Source organism: Alligator sinensis, unplaced genomic scaffold (assembly GCF_000455745.1).
Source record: "Alligator sinensis unplaced genomic scaffold, ASM45574v1 scaffold123_1, whole genome shotgun sequence".
Taxonomy (NCBI): Eukaryota; Metazoa; Chordata; order Crocodylia; family Alligatoridae; genus Alligator; species Alligator sinensis.
In genome coordinates, this window is record NW_005841985.1 from 2,093,193 (window position 1) to 2,108,306 (window position 15,114).

Genomic DNA, 15,114 nt, shown 5'->3' on the forward strand with positions numbered 1-15,114 from the left:
CGGCTGCCGATCGATAGACTGATCACCTATTGATCTTTCTTCCCGTCACCGAGCGCAACCCCGACGTACCCCTTTCCCCGCCAGCTTCGAATTGCGGACGGATTAACTGGCTTGGGCCCCGCCAGCTGGAAAACTCGTGTGGTTGTTCCGACGACCGGACCACCTGCGTCGTGATTGCAAGCGGCGTGAGTAAAGTTTTTTACAACCAATAAGTTGTGTCTGCCTCTCCATTCACCAGCCCGCCCTGACGTACGAGCGTAACTCAAGTCAGCCCTGGCCGTCCGAGACACCTGGGAGATGCAGACTGGCCCTGCAGGCCCTGGGAACTGCCTGCCGGCAAAGGCTGGAGACTGAAAGTGCTCGCCAAAGGCCTGCAGGGGCAGCCTGCATCTCCCAAGCACCATGGGGGGGCACTGGGCAGAAGGCACCTGGGTGGGTGCCTATCCACCTAGCAGGCCCTGGTGAGCTGCACTCAGGCCCCCACCTCTGCTGGCAGGCAACACAGGTGGCAGCTCCAGCCTCTGCTGTCACTGTGCAGAGCCAGGTGGGTGGGTAGAGTGTGTCTACACAGCATCCCGCATGGTATCAGAGGCCAGAGCTGGAGCCACCGCCTACAGGCTGGATTAGAACCAATTGGCAAGCCAGATCTGGCCTGCGGGCTATATTTTGTCCACCTCTGTCCTAATTCCTGTTTTGAGTCTCAAAAGGGCAACTGCAATAAAAATGATGCTCTGGGCACTGACAGACATGCAGTTTCCTGCTCTAACTCATGGGGTTTCACAGGAAGTGCCATGAATTAAAGCAACCCCCACATTGAGCTTCCACATTGACAAGAAGAGCTCAATTAAAAAAGGTCAAAATTATTTGATTCCATTGTATAAGTGCCTTCCTGGGGAGAAAATACCTGATACTAAAAAAAGTCTTTAATCTAGTGGAGAAAGGCATAACAAGAACCAAGTCAGAAGTTAAAAAACTCATATTGAAACGAGGCACAGTGTTTAGCAGTGAGGACTTCTTAACTACTAGAATAAACCACCAAAAGATAATGAATCCACTTCTCTTGGTATCTTCAAAGTAAGATCAAATGACTTTATAGAGTATATGTTTTAACCAAACACAAAAGTGATGGGGCTTGGTACAGAGTAACTGGAGTAAACCCAAATTGCTTGAGTTTTGCAGGAGGTCAGACTACATGAACTAAGGGTCCTTCTGTCTCTACAAACTATTAATTAAATACTCTCATCAAATGTGTCCACCTGGCCATAAGTCATTTTAGATGATACATCTTGGGAGGGTTAATCACTTTGGTACTTTTGAAAATGTTATCCTACTTCTGTTTTGCAGGACTCGTGATTTCTGAGGCCGAGAACAAATGCATGACAAAATCCTACAGTAAAACTAGATCCTAAGTAACTATATCTAGAAACAGTCAGCGAGAGCAAGCTAGGAAAGTATTCTGAAATGCTGTTGATAAGCCCATAGTAAGAGATGGCAGCCCTGTCCTTGGTAGTCATTGCTCATCATTTCTCTTTACTTTCCTGTGCTACAGAATGTGAAAAGCATGTGTGAAAGACTTGTCAAAACAAGGACTGAAGATAATGATGAACTTCTCTGTTATGATCCCAGAGAGGGTAATAGAATTTCTCCCACACTTGAGTTGAGTATCGCAGATTGGGTTGCAAGTGGCAATGGCCATCCACCATGGATTCTGTTCCTATGTATTCTGTGTTGGTCACTGTTTGAACCCTGCCATCAATTGTCTGATGACACTAGATGTTTGATTCTTCAGGCATTACTCCATCAAGTCTTTTTAGCTCTTTCACCCATGCAGGGAACTTGCTAGGAGTGCATGGGTGTACTGGAATACTAATTATTCTCCTTCACCATTTATGAAACAATAGGGAGTCAAAACACCAGCTGGACAAACATTTCTGGCTCTACTCATTACTTCGCACATGTCTGAAGCAGATGGACTGTACTGATGAATGGATGGCCAGCAGAGGAATGGGCTGGCCATTTGAAGGAATGTATTCCCACACTGCCAGTAGGGTCAGGCAGCCCAGCAGGAAACAAACAAGAGCAGACATGGGATACAAATTAGGAGAAAAAAAATCTAGCACTATGCAAATATCTGGCTGGGTCTTGGTCTCTACGCATGAGCAGATGGTTTGCCTACCCCATACGCTGCTGAGACTTCAAGCAAAGGTATCAGATGTGCATGTGGTCTTTTGATATATATTTCTGTTCACTAGAAAAATGGAACAGGTGCAAATTCGCACAGACTGCTAAAGATCCATTAGAGGACAGCAACTGTTAGACCTGGATCCTGCCAGGAACTCCATGAGCAGAGAGAAGAACTGGGACTTCTTACTGGCATGGGGGGCTGCACTTGTGTGCAGTTTAGTAAACACTCAGGGCCAAACAATCTGACAGAGGTTCCATTCATTCAGTGTCTGAGCTCTAACTGATCATCGTTGTGTAACATTAGCTACTTCATAACATAACAACACGTTTCCGCTGGCTCATGCCAGAGCCTCTTAAAAGATATGGACAAGTACATTTGGAGCTGTTTCAACGGGAATATTTCAAACAGGCAGCAGCTGTTATGTTTTAATTATTATGCATGGACAAGCTGAGAACAATATACATCTGGCAAAACCTCTCCAACCTCAGTGCTTCATCCAGGGTTAAAACTGAAGCAGTTTTGCCAAATTTGTATTGCTCCCCAACTTGGTCACATCATGTAACATTTAGAACATACCAGATTCTGACCTTTTGAAACAGCTTCAAATGTATATGTGGACCATGAGAGAAACAGATCCCTGAACCATAAAGAACAGCTTTCACATCTAAAGGCTGTTATTATTGGATCAGGAAGGATTCATATCAGTAGCCTAGGAGATAAGAGGCTAGATTCCAACATCAACCCCCAAAACAGTACAATTCTACCAGCAGCAAATAACTTACTCCAGCAGCCACAGTGATCCAATGGCATTTACTCATGTGTGCCAGGGTTAGAGGATCAAACCCATTTTTACCCTAGGTTCTTTGACCTGAGAAGCTGTATTGTTTAGGTTTCTTTGTTAGTTACAGGAAGTAATGTGCTCTGACATACGATATTTACTGTGTCAAGGTATGAAGCAATGTCAGATACATGCACCTGAAGTCCAATTATTCTTCTTGCAAACTCTTTGAGTATTATGATTTTAAACATAGCTATTTAAAGTGCATCATGCAAAGGGTTTTTTTTAGAAAACACTTTAAATACATTTGTGAAATGTTAATAGTATTATGTCAGACATATAAGGAGAATATGCTGTCCTCAGTGTATTTCGGACATTTTTATATATCTCAAACAGCATTAACTCCATATGGTTTGGGAGTCTCCTGCTAAACTTCATATATCTCCATTAATGCTGGGCACAGCATGAAAAATCCCCAGTCCAAATGAAAAGCCAGCTGGTAGGTAAGTTATAGTTAAGAAAAAAAGTGTTTTTAAAAAGAATGGTTCCTATAAACCAGTATAAATGTTATGGGAGACAGGAATTCACACACAAATTAAATAGGGAACTAAACAGGGAATCAGTAAGAGAAATCTACATTTTTAAACAGAAGGAGGTGGCTTTTAAACAAGGGACCAGAGAAGGGGCCTGTAAGTAAACCCGCCTTCCCCCATCTCACACACTAACGCTCTAACTCATCTGTTGGCATACATAAAATCTTATTCATAGCACATAAAAACATTTAAAAGGAGATATTATTTCATAGGAAAATACAGTTAAATTTATTTTAATGAAAACTTGGGAGTGATAATCTTATTTAGTTATTATTACTTTTCATCCAATAAACTTATTTGTGTAATTTTTCTTGAAGTTAATTGAGTACTGAAACACCACAGCGAGTTTGTAAATTGCCTCTATTTTATCTGTTGTTTAGGAAGATTATGTGATTTTTAGAGGCAAACAGCAAGTCTGTAGCTCTCAGAGTATCCTCTAAATACAAAGAAAGGACACATACAACTTTTCCAACAAATAAATTATTTATATACCACTAGTCCATATTCCATACTAAAAGCGTATATGTTTCTCATCTTACATTAAAAAAACAAACATTTTCTTTTTTTTCCTGCATTCTTTTAATATCACTTAGACTCATCTACCATACATACTATACTATGCTATACATAACCTCAAAGTAGGATCAATTCCAAATGAAATGATGAAAATTCTTATTCATTTAATATGTAAACTTTATTTTCCATCACCTAATGGGCTTCTCTCAAAGATGCCTGATGTCAAATTATGCTTCTTTCACTTCATCTTTTTGAAATGTCCAATTTGTAGAGTCAGATCTACCTAACTCTATAGCAAGCTTCTGACTCTTTACATTAAGTTTAACTATAAAAACATACGTTTTTTGTTTTGTTTTTTTTACTTGTAACCAGCACTATGTATTCATGTATAAATGTTTCATTGATACACATATTGACATTTCGGCATACTTCAATATGTACTAAAACATATGAATTAGACAATATTCACATACTCTAAGCAAGGGAAAGTAAATGTCAGAATCCTAGGTTATTGTTGGTTCTTTTTTTATATGGCAGTAGCACCTGGAGATTCATTGATAAGGGTCTCATTGTACTAGGTGCAGATAAGTAGTAAAAATGAAGAGAAAAGTAGTTGCTTAGCCAGATTATGGAAGAATTGGGTTCAGCTTCATCTGCCTGGAAGGGTTCAGGAAAGCAAAGATATAGGCCATGGCCAGAAGAGAAACAGTCTCCACCTCCTCCTGTTGAAGTTGGTCCGTAGCACAGACACGAATTCAGGATTCGTTGGGCTAGAGCAGGAGTGGGCAATTATTTCAGCTGCAGGTCCACTTAACTTTTGGTGAGCTGTCAAGGGGCACAAGGGTAGCCCCACTCCTTGACAGGGGCTGGAAGATTGCCATCTTGGGGCCAAAAGTTTCACCCTTGACGCCTGACCCTTGCCGCCAGAAGTCATTCCCCCCACCTCCTTGCTCCCAGAAGTACTCTTTGGGGTGGGGGTTGCCATCTTGGAACCAGAAAAAACACAGATCATATGCTAAAAAAAAAATCAAACATCTACATAACGTATTTTAATTTTGTTTAAAAAATATTTTTGTCCTGATTTACCTGTGTTTGTATAGTGTATATAGCTGTGACTGCATAATACCTCAAAATAAAGTCTTATGCTTGTATATTGGGGAGGGGGTGTTGAAGAAGTTTGGGGGAGTGTAGGTGTGTGGGGGCTTTGGGGGGGTTGTGAAGGGGTGTAGGGGTATGGGTGTGTGTGGGGATTTATGGGTGGTTGTGGGGGTTGTGGATGGGTGTGGGTTTTGTGGGTGGGTGTGGGTCTCCCCCCACCACAATCACTCCCATGGCACTTATCCTTTGCTGCCAGAAGCAGCAGTAGCAGCAACAGGCCCTCAGGATGCTCTTGGCCCATGGAAGGCAAAGCACCACAGTAGCATACGGCTCCTGAGAGCTGCACGTGGCAGCATGGAGCTCACTTGGCTTGGCCTGCTTGTGTGCGTCTCTGAACCAGACCATGCTGGCTCCATGCCAGCACGTGGGGCTCCTGGCACTGCAGGTGAAAGCTGCATGCCATCAGACCAGGCCAAGCCAGAGTAGCTCTGTGCCTCAATGTGGGGCTTTCAGCACTCCATCAGGGAGCTGCACATGCTTGGCATGGAGCCTGCCTGGCCCAATGGCATGCAGACTGGAAGTCATGGGGAGTCACATGCCATCAGGCTAGACAGGCTCCATGCTGCCATGTGCAGCTTCCCACTGCAGTGCTGAAAGCCCCATGTGGAAGCATAGAGTTGGCCCAGCCCAGCCCAAGGGTGCACAGTTACTGCCTGCAATGCCAGGAGCCCCACGTGCTGGTACAGAGCCAGGCTGGTCAAGGTTGAATGCACACCCCAGCAGCCCAGTCTGAGGGGGCTCTGTGCTGCCACATTCAGCTCCCAGGATTCAGCCAGAGCCACGTACCACCATGGGGCTCTGCCTGAATCAAGCCAGGAGTGCCCAGAGAGCCCGCCACCTGCTGCAGAGGGGGAACCCACACCTCCATCCACAAACTACACCCCCATCTCTCCCTCCCCATTTACCAGCTGACTAGTTGCATACTGTAACAGAGAGCCTATTGACCCTGTTATAAAGAAAACAGAAGAAGAACTTACTGAGGAGCGGGGATGCCGACTATGGGTGATGACATCAAACAGAGTCTCCCAGCCAGAGATCTCAACGGCTGAGAAGCACTTACAATTACTGACCAGAAAAGCAGCAGGGAAACCCCTTTAAAAGAATGTTTCCTCAAACAAAAAAACCCCAGAAGGGGACTGAGAAGCAGAGCTCAACCCAGTGGGTTGGGGCAACTTGTGGGGAGGCACAGGAACTTTGCAACAGGGTTCAAGCAAGAGATTTCCCATGCATCATGAAGGTACTTACCTGAAAATTGCATGGAAAAGGTGAGTTCTGAAGCACAGGAGGGGAGCGTGGATCACTGAACCACTACTAGTGGAATCTAAAGAGATAAAGAAAAAGGAATCAATTAGAAAAGGGAGCTTAGCTGGGAGTTGCACCCCAGACTTAGTCTAGGGCCAGACATTCAAAAAGCTCTAGCCTGAATTCATTCAGTCTTTGCAGGTTAGTCGAAGCTGTGCAGCTTAAACTGATTACTAGCTGGACAGATATGTTCTGTTAAACCAGGAAATGCAAGCACATGCCTGCAGTGGCTCAGGACAGAGGCCAGGGGGTGCTAGAGTGTGCCTGCCACCCACTACCAAAGGGGAGGGAAGAGAGATGCCCTCCAAGGCTCTCTCAGTAATTTTGTTGCGCTCCAAGGCTCTTACCCCTTCCTGCTGGAGTGGAGGGGGCATGGCCAGGCACCAGCCAGGGCTAGCACAAAACAGGGGATGCCAGCCACCAGCTGCAGGGCAAGGGGTGGGGGGGGCAGCTGATACCAGACAGAGCAGTGGGGATGGGGAAAAAGTCCTCTCTCTGAAGCAGGCATGTATTGAACAGAGCAATTTGCAAAGCATACAACAGGAAGCTACCAAAAATCTTTGCCTAAGCTAAGATACAGCCCAGTAAAACACAGCATACACAACTTACTCTAAAAATGTAAATGAGGAAGCAAGAGAAAGCCTTGCATAAATCTTACATAATCCTGTGTCTCCTTACAGCCAGGCATTCAGAAAGGCTTTGTTTAGGCATTCACACCTTTTGCAGGTTCTGCTTTATAATGTAAATGTAGCTCTCTGCATTCTTTGGTGAAGCTGTTTGCAACTTCACTTAACTACATCTCCAGCACACAATGATGATGACTGAGACTGCAGCCAACCCCTGCCTCCCCTCCCCCCCACCAAGGTTGGTGGTGGGCGGGGGGGGCAGAATTCTTCCCTGGCTGCAGGCAAGCCGTGGAGGCAAGCTGGTCCTCAGGGGGTGGAAACGGAGGAGGAATTTGCCTTGGGGGCCATGGCAGGCCAGCTCCCGCTAGACAGCAGAGAGAGCAGAGCTCTGCCCCCTACTCCAACTAGAGAGCAGAGGGAAGGGGCCAGACCAGAAGAGAGAACAGAGCCTCACCCAGCCCAGAGAACATGCTGGGAAGCTGGGGGATTCTGATTTGACTTAAACCAGCAAGGAGTCTGGGACAGGCATTGCATAAACCAGTTTGAGCCAAAATCAGTTAAATCTACATTCAACCAGGTTTACCTCAAACCGGTTTCAGTCATTTTTAAACTGGTTTATATGCACTGGATATCTGTTCTGTTACAGGTTTAAACCAGTTTCTGATCATTTAAACCGGTTTATGTGTAATATCTGTCCCTAGCCTTAAAGACTATAAAGAAGGACTTTGCTGACCTGGTGCTCTAACGTAAATACTTTGTGCTTGTATTGAGTGAGAAGTATTAATTTACCTTGTAAAGATCAAGTATAAGACCTGCAATCATCTTTCATTTATTTATTTATTCTCCCATTAAAGGCATGGCAAAGTGTGAATGGCGACGATTATTGCCAGAATGTACGCACTGTAACACACACCACTGCACTTGGTACCTCCATATGGGGCTCCCAGATAGAGCAACAGAAGCCCCATGGAGGTGGAAGCACAGGGCCTGCCCAGGCCAGTGGTGTGCGACCTCTGAAAGCCCCACTGGCTTTTAGAGCAGCAGCCACAGGCCAGTAATAATTGTTTTTTGGAGGGCTGGATAGAACGGCCTGGCAGGCTGGATCCATCCCACAGGCCAGGTTTTGCCCACCCCTGGGCTAAAGGGTAAGTCTGAGCATGACTGTAGTAGTTGTTAGGATTCTCACCATGGAAAGTGGGTCCTAAGTTCCAGGCCTTGTTGACAGGAACATTTGTGCATATTAACCTATGGCCATTTGATTTATAAACACATGATCAGTCCTCAGAACAGGAACTGGAATCTAGGACATCTTCTCTCATGTAAGTGTCCTAATTACTAGCCCAGAAAGCTATACTCACTTTATCTTTTAAAACACAACCTAACTAGGGGAAAAAAAAAAAAAAAAAAAAAGAATAACTCCACTCCTGGCTCTTTTTTTTAAATGGGCATCTAACTCCAGGAACTGGTTCTGGGCTGCAAATCTCAAGTTGAGGGATTCATGTTAGCTTTTGAGGGAGTGGGATTTAAGATACAGCCCTGTCCTCGGCATTTCATTATGTTATAGTTATAGGCATGTCTCCAGTCACCATGCTGTTTCTTGTGAACCCCTTTCTAAGGTGCCTATTCATTCTGCAGGAAGCTAACCCAGGGCTGAGATTTACATACTTCAGGTATGTTTTTACAAGGAAATAATAGCTATCTGTGTTTCAGCAAAAAGCGCTTCTAATTCTACATTATGAAGGCTGCGAGTAGTCCTGGTTGCAAACAAGAAGGCAAGTTAATAACTGTAACCAGTAGGAAGAAGTGAGACTGCAAACTTGGCAGGTGCAATGCTTCACTGAACATCTAGCACAGTATTAGCCATTTCAATTTTCTGACTTGAGAAACATTGCTTGGAATAAGACTGTATTTTCTAAAAGAGAAGGATGGCCCCATAACAAAATATTTTTTACTGGAACTTGCAGGATTCTTTTATTTGCATATTATCCAGTCAGTAGATACAGCATACTATAGAGTTCAGTCAGTGCATGCTAAGTAGCAGAACATTATAAAGGAACATTCATAACAGAAAGGAAACTGCTTCATTTAAATACAGTTGGAAACCATTAAGAAAAAAGTCAGTGATAAAGACAAAAGGATTGTTGCAGAAATTCTAGGCAATGTTGGGTCATGTTTGCATTACAAGAGCTTTGACGCAGTTTATATCGTTAAATGCTGAAGGTTTAGTCACCACCCAGAATTTGATTTCATAATACAGATGTGCAGGACATGTCCAAACATCCCATTTTTAAGAAGTAAGAATTCCTTTCATGACATAAAAAAATCCTGACTCTTCCTGGAGATTGAAGGAAATATGCACTACAAAGCTGCACTGGTATTCACAGAAATCCATATCAATGAGGACATATTTCTAATCTGTAACCACTCTCTCTGCTCTTTCATTATCAGTCTGTCAAGCTTCTATTATAAATCTCTATTTTCACTGCCCTACAAGCCAGCAATAAAAATTCACTGCAGTCTGAAGTCTGGCACAAATTCTTACCCTATGCATGGCTCAGACTTATACTCCTCTTAAAATGCTACTACAAAAAAAGGAACTCAGCCAAGACTATGAATATATTAATGGCCTCTGCATTCACAAAGGCAAATTCAGGGTCAGTAGGAGCGCAGTTTGTATGAGTCCACAGTCTTAAATTCCATCTTTGCTTCACACCTAGCACTTGGGTACTAAAGGAGCTTCCTTACGGTGGACACACTGGATTTGGAATGTGCAGATAATGAGAGAGCAACACAGCTTTGGCTCTACATCCCAATTTTGTGAGTCTGAGAGATCTTTACCAGCCAATTTTCTTCTCAACTAAAGAGAGGGCTACAGGAAGGCAGATTCTCGGCTACTCACTTCCAGGAAGGATCCCAGCACTGGAGAATGGGAAGATGACAGTCAAGGTTTTCCAAATTTGTCCCTGGCACATTATAGAGTAGGTGGGGATCGCTATTGATCAGTAATAGTCCCCAAGAGAAAAATTTACCAGCTACAGGTACACAGTCACGTTCTTCTGCACCCGAGACACTCGTCTCCCTCAGCTCATTCCCTACGGTGGAAGCTATAGGTACAGAAGCAAAGAATCTGGCTGTGGTAGCACTGTGCCACTGGGAAGTCCAACATACAAGGGTATCCCTCGCTGGGAAGTTATAGGCAGTCTCCACTTTCCTTGTGCTGCTTGGGTTGTACACATGGACTGGTCCTCCATCTCCATCTTGTTATTTGTTTAATTGTAGTTTTCTCTAAACATACAGATTCCAGCACCATCTATGATGTGAAGCATAGCAGGCAAGAACCCTGTGGAAATTCTAAAGGAATATGTGGCTAGGTAACAAGTTATATTTCAGCTTCCCCCCTTCATCTCTAACCTACTCCTCCTCCTTATACCCTCACACTTTTTTTGTTCCTTTATCAATTTTGGAGGGTGCGGATGGGGAAGGGTTGCAGCCAAGATCCCAGAGGCAATAGAAGTAGGGTGCTACTGCAGGAAGATAGGAGGGGCAGAAAGGGGACTTCATATTGCACAGTGGACTCCATGTTGCATACATCTGAATCAGTAGTGTCAGGGTCTCAGTTCAGAAAAGTGCACAAACACAAAGGTGCTTCTGCTGAATCAGGCTCTAGGTGAATTTTTTTTCCCCATAGACCCCTGACACATACAGCCCATCAGACCATGTCCATCAGCCCTCCTGCAGGCCATGAACACCAGGAAGATTCACCCCATTAAAACCATAGCCCCTGGACTTCCCATGTACTGTCATCAGAGAGGAAATAGGGCCCCCAGAGAAAACATCCCAAGGCTGCATCCAAATGAGCATGGCTGTGCGGTATGTGGTGCTACAGACCCATCTGTGTGCCACTGCCCCCAAGACCCTAGCCCCCATGACCCTAGGTGTGCCGCTGCTTCTTGTCCCTGGGGAAGCAAATGTCCATGGGCATGTAGATGTGGCCCAAATGTTATTCAAATGAGTATAGAGTGTAGATTTGTTTCTTAACATATGTGATCAAGCCTGATGGTTTGGATAGGTGAAACATCTCTTATTGATCTCATTTATTATGATTACCATATTTACTTACATACTGCATGCACCTTTGAAATAGGCATCTAACTCCAAGAGGTCCCAGGCTGCAAATCCCAAGTCAGGGGAGGTAGCTTTAAGTCATGGCATGTTTTTCTAGATTTTGGGCTTCTTAAGAGACAGAGTAGTTCCTACTTTTAGTTTATGAGTTCCTCTTCACAGATACTGCTAGACTGCTCATCAGTCAAGGTTTGCCCACTGCTTATCACTCCAGCAGTGGTCACAATGTGAAGAGGCAGCATTAACATATATGCTGACTCTTGATTGCTCCTTCACTTGGAGAAAGTCCCTTGGAGGGTATTGAAGCTTTTTCACTGACCCTGCAGGCTACCAGAAGCCTGGGGATGGAAGCCCAGTCTACTCCAAAGAATTTTGTTTTAAAAGATAAATTACATCAGATAGTCCATTAATATATCTAAAGAACAGAGCACCATCCATTAGGCAGACAGACTGCTGTGAAATTCACCTCAGTGGCAGTGCATTAAAACACTTAACAGAAATAGGCAACTGATAACTGAGCAAAAACTGTGTTGAAGTTAAGATACTGGTTAATATATTTTAATATTTTAGTCTCAGCTGGGAACAGAAGAGAATGGAGGATAAGGTTGCAAAAGGATGCAAAAAATTTTGTTTTGGCAAAATTTCAGATCCACTAGATTGCAAGGATATAACTAGATCTCTCACATGACCGTGTTTCCAAGACACTGAGCCAGTAGTACAGTTCAGAAAATTTGAAGAAGGTTTACAGGAGCATTTGAACATCTGAGTGTTTATCTATTATCAAAAGTCCCTCCACCACCAGTGTTCATATCCAGTAGAGTAAATTTCAACAAAATGCATATGACCCTATTCAAAACTTATTTTTACATACCAGAGTGAAACTCTGGGGTGACAGGTTCATCCTGAGAGGTTGTCGTTGTCCCCTGCACACACAGAAAATAGCTGTGCCAGCCCTGAACAATCCTACACAAAAGGAGCACTGACTGGGGCACTGTCAATCCACAGTCATGAATCTAGTGGCTCCAAACCCAACACAGTTTGTGGTCGGTATTCTGGTACTTAGCCGCTGACCAGAATGCAAATGCCATCTCCCTCCAGCTTATCCCCAGAAAACTAGTGACTCTGGCATGGGGCAAGAGAAGAAAGGAGAAGAGAGTAAACAACATCCCCAACAAATAATCCTGTATAGCAGGTGTTCCACTTCCATTTACACAGCTAACCCCTAGGTCAAGGGATGGGATTAAATACAATTAGCCCAAAAAGTCAGACTTTAAATGTTTTTTTAGGCCCAAGAACAAGGTATATAAAATAGAAAATAAAATATGGTTTGGTATTTGCCAGGAAAAAAAATCCAAATTCTCTCTCCTTGTAATCCTAACACATGGTCTTTTGACTGGATGATGTTTAGCAACATCCAGACAAACCTCATGTTAGCAAAAAAATTCATGATCCAGTTCAAATAAATCATTTGTAGAGAAAGGCTGAACAAATTTCTCTCTCCCTTAGATGAAGTCACTATAAATAACAATCCTTCCACCCAGGATATTTTGAACTGCTAAACTAACAGCTGTCAATTGGAAGAGTCCAACCTCAACACTGCTGGAAAAATACTTTAAATAGTGCAGGTGCTAACTGAATTTGTGAAGCTTCTGGAAAGGTAACAAACACTGAATTACAATATATCTCTCCCTCCCTTTGTTGTTTTTTTTTAAATTGTTTCTAGCACTTCCTACCTTTGTTGTTTTTTTTTAAATTGTTTCTAGCCAATAATCACACCTCTGCATCTTTGAAAATGACAAATATCCTAAATTATTGCTGTAGTCCTAGAATACAACAAGCAGAAAACAAATCCATGAGACACTGGGGCCAGCCAGCTGTTCCTGCAGTCAGGAGTTCAATGCCATGGTCACACCAATAGGTTTACAGCATTGGGTGTGTGCCAGTTTCACATATCAGCATTTGAGGCTGTGTGCTTTAGTTACATGGGGTGAGAGAGAGATGTGTTGGAAAAAACATGAGACAACATAATACATATGAATGATACATCCGAGCCAGCTCAAGTGAATTGCTCTCATGTCCCTTCTCCTCTCTTTAAAATAGGTCACTTTCTAAGGTTGCTTCTCTAGATTTTAATCCCTTTAGGCCCCCACTCTGCAAACACTCAGGCGTGTGATTAACTTTGACGACTCATATGCATGAAGTGCTTGCAGAGTAGGGGCTTTAATTTGTTGTGACAATATCAGGGGACTGGGATCTAAGTGGCAATGTGTGATGAATGCATTATAAATGATTCCAACAATAGCGGGCATTGTTAATCCATTCATCTGGCCAGATTGTGTTTCTGATCAGGAATTTAGGGATTGTCACATCTGATCAGATCAATAATCCATGTAATATGGTATCTTGTTCCTGTGAGATGCCTGTATCAGATGTTTCAAAGGAAAGCACAAGAATCCCTGTAATTATGTAAAACATTCCCTCAAGAAACTTCCTTCCTAACCCCAGGCTATTAGCAGTTGACTTGTGAATTATACCTGCCTACTGGTTTTGCTTGGTGTGTAGGATGGCAGAATTTGGTTCACTGTTTCTATTTCAAGTCTGCAGATGCATTTAAAAGTGCTCTTTTCCTAATGCTTTGTGTTCTCTCATTCTGTGTGGCAAAGTTACTGCTGTTTAACCAAGGTTGTAGTTGCAGTCCCCTGCTTACTGCCATCATCCGTATCTTATTTCTATCAACCCCTTTGTCTGAAGTTAAGGTTAAAAATTGCTTTTACTACCTTATAACAGTGCAGGACAGATTACTTTTTCATTTTAATCATATTGTAAAGCACCGTGACCAGACACACACCAAAAAAAACCAAACAAAAAAACAAAACAAAACAAAAAAATCAGGAAAGCTGAGAAGAAGACTTTGAAATGTAAATGAAAAATAGAATCATTTCTTCGAAGTTTCCTTCCAGCCTACTCCAAGATAAGATACTGTAAAAGTTCAGTTTGTTGTAATTTAAAAAGAGCAAAGAATACAGCTTTTAGAAAAATGAGTAATAGTAGTTTGACTAATAGAAATTGGACAACATAATACATATTTTTGTCTTATAATTTTTGCTGCATATGAAAAAGACTAATTGCATTTCTTACAGGTTCTCTTTCTTCAGTAAACTGCAGGTGCCTGAGGAAGTTCTGTCATCATAATGTATTACCAATGCCTTAACTTCAGTTTTCAATTCCCTGAGCAATTCGTCAGAGGCCAGAAATCCAAACTTACCGAGAAATTACTAATCCACTCCAATAATTCAATTCACAATGATACAGGTAAAGCAATGAGAGATTGTCCTCTTCCAAAATATAAACATTTGGGAATTGGGCAATTACAATATTATGGTCATAATTTTGTACTGAAGGATTGTTTTGTTTGTTTGTTTCATTTTTTACATACAACTTGCACCTTTTCCCCAAAAATCTGTCCCCCAATATTGGGCTGCATGTATTAAGTGCAGAAGCTGATTTTCTCTCTGCAATAGAAGCACCCTGCTTTGATTCCTGCTCCACAGTGTAGCAACTGTTGCATTATCATTCAGTCAGCTGATGAAGTCATTAACTTAAAGGCTCATTGTTCTTCACTCCAGAAGTGTTGAATGATCATTTCCCTTTCTAATAGTCTTGATGTTCCACTAACCAAGCTAACTTTTTTAAAGGCAATTTTGCTGACTGTTAACTACTTCTGGCCTCCCTCCTCTTATTTCACACCTTGGAGGCTCCTTAGCAATTTTCAAAACCATAGATTCATTCATGGAGACCAGTTTTCAGGAGCAGCTAGGGTTTCAACTTAAGCAG

General features: G+C 42.8%; 1 long non-coding RNA gene across 1 annotated transcript in view; it reads right to left on the reverse strand.

Annotated features, from left to right (window-relative positions):
* Nucleotides 1-4,591: 4,591 nt before the first annotated feature.
* Nucleotides 4,592-15,114, reverse strand: part of LOC102380551 — a 39,275-nt gene continuing 28,752 nt past the window's right edge. The window contains exons 2-3 of the long non-coding RNA XR_323535.1: nucleotides 6,476-6,551; nucleotides 4,592-4,842 (exon numbers count right to left, since the gene is read on the reverse strand). This is a non-coding gene — a long non-coding RNA (uncharacterized LOC102380551). The remainder of the gene's footprint in view (nucleotides 4,843-6,475; nucleotides 6,552-15,114) is intronic.